This window comes from Pyrus communis, chromosome 9 (genome assembly GCF_963583255.1).
Source record: "Pyrus communis chromosome 9, drPyrComm1.1, whole genome shotgun sequence".
Lineage (NCBI taxonomy): Eukaryota > Viridiplantae > Streptophyta > Magnoliopsida > Rosales > Rosaceae > Pyrus > Pyrus communis.
The window spans coordinates 7,626,830-7,633,342 of NC_084811.1; the positions used below are offsets into that span (position 1 = coordinate 7,626,830).

At 41.4% G+C, this 6,513-nt stretch overlaps 1 pseudogene; it reads right to left on the reverse strand.

The window, feature by feature from the left end:
- Positions 1-449: 449 nt before the first annotated feature.
- LOC137744305 (wall-associated receptor kinase-like 20) lies at positions 450-5,232 on the reverse strand (annotated as a pseudogene).
- Positions 5,233-6,513: the final 1,281 nt, after the last annotated feature.

Consider the following 6,513-nt stretch of genomic DNA (forward strand, 5'->3'; position numbering starts at 1 on the left):
AGCAGATGTGCGATCAGAACATGTAGACGCCCCCTTATGTCCAACTACCATGCAATGTACCTGAGTTTTGTGTTCTTTCTTGTTATACTTCTGTTTGCTGGTTATGTGTATGTTTGTCAACATGGTAGTGCCACTATATACTGACCTGGTGGTTCGAACAGACGGATGGACGATGGAAGCTGCGCTGAAGAAGCCTCTTGAAACTATAAAGGCGTGTAGATAGTTTGTGGCACCATCACTATTTATTGGGAATCTTGATCGATATTTCTTCCCACAAATTCTTTACCCCTTACTCTTTCTTAGAGTTTCATTTATTTGTTATACTAGAAAACATTTATCGATTGGTCAAGGGATGAAGTTTGATGGCAGTTGAAACATAGAAAAGTTCATACAATTTGATAAGCCATACTTTTTTAAATTAGGATTTAGACTAGTGACAACGGCCTTGTTCAAAGAAACTCTGGTGCTGGAACATCGCTCGTAACAATGCCGATCATATACTCAATCTCATCGGCAACTTCTTTCATTGAACGCCGGTTGTGCCTCTGCTCATCCAAGCACGACCCTGCGAGAAATCCCAGTGCCTGCATTGTTTCAGCTTGCTAGCTCCCTCTTTAATAACTGGATCAATAGTATCCATCAACCTCTCTTCTTTCAAAACCCTCTTCATGTACACCACCAAAGTCACATATTCCTCTACTCTGTTGAGATTGATAACCTTCTTAGACATCAACAGATCCAACAAAACAACTCCAAAGCTGTAAACGTCAATCTTATCCGTGAGTTGAAAGTTAATGCAGTAGTCAGGGTCTAGATAGCCGAGGGTCCCCTGAGCAGTGGTGAAGATTTTAGTGTTTTTACTGGTTTCTGTGCTCTCAACCAGCCTCGAAAGCCCAAAGTCTGAAACTTTTGCCTCAAAATTTTCATCGAGCAAAATGTTGCTGGACTTCACGTCACGGTGGTAAATGGGCGGCACTGCAGAAGAGTGAAGATAGGCAAGCCCTTCGGCTGTTCAGTGAGCGATTCGGAGCCTATGGTGCCAACCGATTGGAGCCCATTTTCCGCTGTGATGACAGTGAAGATGATCTGAAAGAGTTCCATTTGGAACGTGTTCATATACGAGGACAGGCCGCTGATCAAGCTCAATACAGCAGCCAAGGAGTCTCACCAGGCTCCTATGGTTGACCTGGCAAAGAATCCGAACCTCATTCAGAATCTGGTCAATGCCCTTGGTGTTTCCAACCTTGGCACGCTTGATGGCGGTGATGGTTCCATCATCAAGAGTGCCCTTGAAAACTTCCCCAAAGCCATCGGAGCCGATTTTATTGTCTTTTGAAAAGAAGTTGGTTGCTCTTGCTATCTCTTTGTTAGTGAAGAATATTCTGCCTGATTTACCACTGCTTTTGGAATACAAAATCTGCTCATGCTTCTTCATCAAAACCTTTAAAGCTTTTCTTTTCGAGCAACGATGCTGGTTGTAGCCTACGACTCCAATTATGCCAACAAGTACTAATAGTCCCCCAACCACGGCTACAGCTGAACACAAATTATTCATAACGCAGCAAAATAACATATCAGATATCTAACAAGAGAACATTATCCTACAGAACATGCCAAATTATATTAATTGACATGGAATGGACTAGTGAAGAGAGCAAACTACCTAGGACTATAATCTTTCCATTTTTGCAGCCTTTTGCACTCTTACAGTTCGCATCTACACACAACAAATAAAATTAGTTAAACTTTGAACTTATAATGAGAAAGATTTGTCACTAAAATTCTGTGCAGGACGTCTATTTTTAAAGCCAATCTGAGAATTTACAAATAAGACGTAAATAAGTTTTTAACAACAATAATATCGGCACATTATCGATGACAAAATTTTTTACTTACTTTGACACAAACCTCGTCTGCCCCACATTATTTGGATCCGTCAAACACTTGGAATTCAACAATTCCTTGCAATCCACTTGGTTCTTGCAGATTGGCTTGTTGTGCCTTGGCTGATTATCTTCACCAACATACAAACCCACAGTTGAATAGTTTAAAATACAAGAAATAAAGACACCGAGAAATTTACGAGGTTCGGCAAAAACTTGCCTATGTCCTCGGAGAGATATTGCTCTTCACTATGAGAAAAACAGTACAAGTTACACATGAGTTAAATCGACATAACCCAATCCCATATCCCTTGTACACCCACTCACAGAATTTTCCCAAGAGCCTCACTCTACCCCAAGAGTTCTTTCACAAGAGACCTTTCACTCTAGCTCTCTTGATTTCTCTCACCCGTGCCCATGGTAGAGCCAAATGCTCTCACCATCTCTTTGGATGCTTTTTTTCTCTTCCAAACCTTCTCCCTCGGCAAGCATTTAAATAAAAATCAGCCCCTTTTCTTCTCCTCATTTCTTCCACCCGAAAGCCAAATAATTATGGCTTTGAAAAAGCCACAAAACAAGGAACAAATCAAGCCACAAAATAAGGAACAAATCAAGCCACAAAACAAGGAAACATAATCCTCATCATGATGTTCCCTCATCAATATTGTTTTGTTTCCTAGCCTAATTTGGCCATTATCCAACAATCTCCACCTTGGCCAAATTCGAAAACATCACAGAGACTCGAATCAACATTCACCATAAGCACCCAAAGTACAAACTAAGGACAACGGTAACTAAATCAAATTCCCCAAACTTTCTGGTACTCATAATGATCTCCACCTCGACTCAAACTGTACCAAAGTCCATTGGCCTTACGTACCAGCATGCACACTCTGAATCAACCTCGTTGGTCCTGTTCCGATTCAGTCACTGCCAATGCATATGCAGCTGCTGCAAGCAAAAAAAAACATTTAGCTTCAGACAGGATCTCGACACATCCTCGTCTCCTCCAGCATGTTTTCCTCCTCTTCATTGTCTGCAACTTGGAAACTTGTCAGTGCACCCATTTCCAGCAACACCCGTCGAGCCAGACAAACATTCCTCACACTTTTCATTCTTCAGGATCATCTCATCACCTGTGAATCCCATAGCTCCACCTGCTGCAAAACCCCTGCAACACTTGAGACTATACATCACCAGGAGATGTGTTGCTTCAAGTACCTAGAGGGCATACTCGAAGTCTTCCGCCACAAAATTGCTGCTACCTGGACCAAGATCATCCTTTCTTTTTCTCAAAGGACAATTTATCTTTTTATGCCCGAATTCTTTGCAGTCATAGCATTGTGGTCCCTTGCCTTTGGAGCTTGATTTGAACCTGCTGTCTCTCTCAAATCCTCCTCCCAATTTTCTTCCATGATTCCAACCTTGAACAGCTAAAGCAGTCTCGTGCCCACCATCAACAATGGTCTTCCTCTTTTGTGTATCATAAGACACCAAAGAAGCCTGCACCTGCTCCAAACTTACTGTATCTTTTCCATGCAATAAGGTTGTCACAAGATTCTCATACGAATCTGGAAGTGAGGTAAGAAGTAAGAGGGCTTTATCTTCTTCCTCAACCTTAACATCAACTTTCCTCAATTGATCCAAGTATCCATTGAACATATTCATGTGGTCCATGAGATTCCCGCCTTCATCCATCTTCAGCTTGTACAACTTCCTCTTCAGATGTAACTTGTTGGTCAAACTCTTAGCAATATAGAGTTTTTCCAACTTCTCCCACAGTGCAGGCGCAGAATCTTCATCCATAACATTGTTGATAATGTTATCAGTTATGCAGTGTCGAATTGTGCTAACACAACGCGACTCCAGCTCCTCCCACTGGTCATCTGTCATTTCTTTAGGCTTCCCATCTTTTCCCTTCAAAGCTCTAACCAAGCCTTGTTGAGTCAAGACATCCTTTACTCTCATCTGCCAGAGAGTAAAACTGCCCTTCCCATTAAACTTCTCAACTGAAAACGACATGTTTGTAGTCATCATGGTGAATAATAAATCTGAACCTTCAATGAACCAAAGCTTCCAACAAAGCTTTGATACCAATTGTTGTGCCTTGGCTGATTATCTTCACCAACATACAAACCCACAATTGAATAGTTTAAAATACAAGAAATAAAGACACCGAGAAATTTACGAGGTTCGGCAAAAACCTGCCTACATCCTCGGAGAGATATTGCTCTTCACTATGAGAAAAACAGTACAAGTTACACATGAGTTAAATCGACATAACCCAATCCCATATCCCTTGTACACCCACTCACAGAATTTTCCCAAGAGCCTCACTCTACCCCAAAAGTTCTTTCACAAGAGACCTTTCACTCTAGCTCTCTTGATTTCTCTCACCCGTGCCCATGGTAGAGCCAAATGCTCTCACCATCTCTTTGGATGCTTTTTTTCTCTTCCAAACCTTCTCCCTCGGCAAGCATTTAAATAAAAATCAGCCCCTTTTCTTCTCCTCCTTTCTTCCACCCGAAAGCCAAATAATTATGGCTTTGAAAAAGCCACAAAACAAGGAACAAATCAAGCCACAAAATAAGGAACAAATCAAGCCACAAAACAAGGAAACATAATCCTCATCATGATGTTCCCTCATCAATATTGTTTTGTTTCTTAGCCTAATTTGGCCACTATCCAACATGGCTCACTCGGCAGGATCCACTCCAACTCCACACCCGGCTCCGGCCACTTCTTCACACCCACTGTATTAACACTTACACCCTCAAAGTTCACAAAGCTCAGGTACGCCGCGCAACCCTCGTCGTGAATCCTTATGATATAAGAAGTCTGGGACCCACCAGTCCTGAACGAACAACACAGCGGAGCTCTCAGGCACGCCGCCGCGGCCACATTGTCTTAGACGTAGCTGTGTCACGGGCCGTTTGACGAACAGTCTATCGGCGCCTGCAAGTTTAGCAGCGCGTCCGTGCAGTTGAACATCAAGACGGTGTTGCTACTGGTTGTCATCGAGCTGGATGCCTTGGCAGTGAAAGTCGGTTGAGATGCAAGTGTTGGGGGCCAGGCCGGGCGGTCGGATAATGATCCGTTGGGTGTCAGGGTAAATGTGCGTTATGGCGTAGGATGAGCTGTTTAGGGCGTCCAGCCATAGTGTGCCGGCGGTGCAGCGGATGTTGTACCACGGATCGCCACACTCGGGTCCCGCACTTAAGGGAAATGGCACCGGAGTGGTGCCGCATGTGCCGCACCGCCTCATGGCGGCTACATGGTAGGGAGTGGATGACAGTAGTAGTGGCATTATCACTGCACGGAGAATTATTGTAGATATGAATTTCTCCATTGGATTGTTTAAGGAGAGACGGTTGAAATTAGTAAGCTAGGCTTATGAATCCGTACTGCTGGCAGCATTGTCATGCGTTCCTTTTTTCTTTTTTTTTTTCTTTTTTCTCTTTTAACTTGTTAGTCCCCAGTTGTACTGCAAAAGACTTCTAGCCCAATTGTTTAAGTGCGTTTATTTTGATACACTGGTCTTGAGTTCGATTCATCCATTGCTTGTATAAAATAACTTTTTAACTACTAGTTAGATTATGGTTTATGAAAATAATATTAGTAGTACCATCTTTACTTTAGGTGTCACATAAAAGAGAAAAACTCTCATGTCACACGAATTTATTCCCTCTCTTTTTCTCATTCATCAAATCTCTAGGATACAAAAGTATTTATTTGCAACAGGGAGCAGACCTATAACTTCACTGGCTACAATTATTTACTACATGCATGGTTAAAAATATTTATCTCTATACCTGTAGTCCGGAGTTTTATTCCTAGCTCTCTAGAATACAGAAATATTTCTTTGCAATAAAAAAAGCTTGTAACTTCCTCGGCTAAAAGTATTTACTTTGGTTAAAAGTATTTATCCCTACCTAAAGTCCAAGTTTAGATAGCTGGTAAACCAAGTGGACAACTAAGATGATACAAATATCAGCCTTTTTTCTCACACATTCTCTTTTCAGACATTAGAATATTAGGTTAAAATAGAATATCGCTTGTATATAAAATATGATTAATAAAATGGAATCCTCCTTTAGCAATGGCTTCTTTAGATATAAATTGTTGCAAAAATTGAATCAAATTAATGTGGTTTCCAAAGTGGCAGCACAGTGCCTACTTTTTATTATCCCATTATATTGATCCACGGAGTGGCCAAACCCGTTGACAGTTGTCAACTTTGTAACATAACTGATCATCTTGGTCATCCAAATACGGGCATTGTTTGTGGAAGATTGTACAGTATATTGTTCGATTATGATTCATGAGTTGGACATTCCTTGAAAGTTGGAACTTCTCGCAGCTCCTTTGCCCTTTCATCTTTCATGATCCGATTGAATTAACAAACATCTGATGTATTTGATATGCATATCACTTATTCTTTGCATTTGCATGAGCATGTTCCCTTGTCTGCTTAACATTCCAAGATCCTAAAGCATCCTAAACTTTGTTTAATTAGCTTCCTTAAACAATGTGAAATCTCCATTTAGCAATTCCAAAAGATTTTCCATGGTTTCATCTCACACTTATCTCTTCCCTACTGGCCGCGGTGAGATGAACTGAATTTAATCGA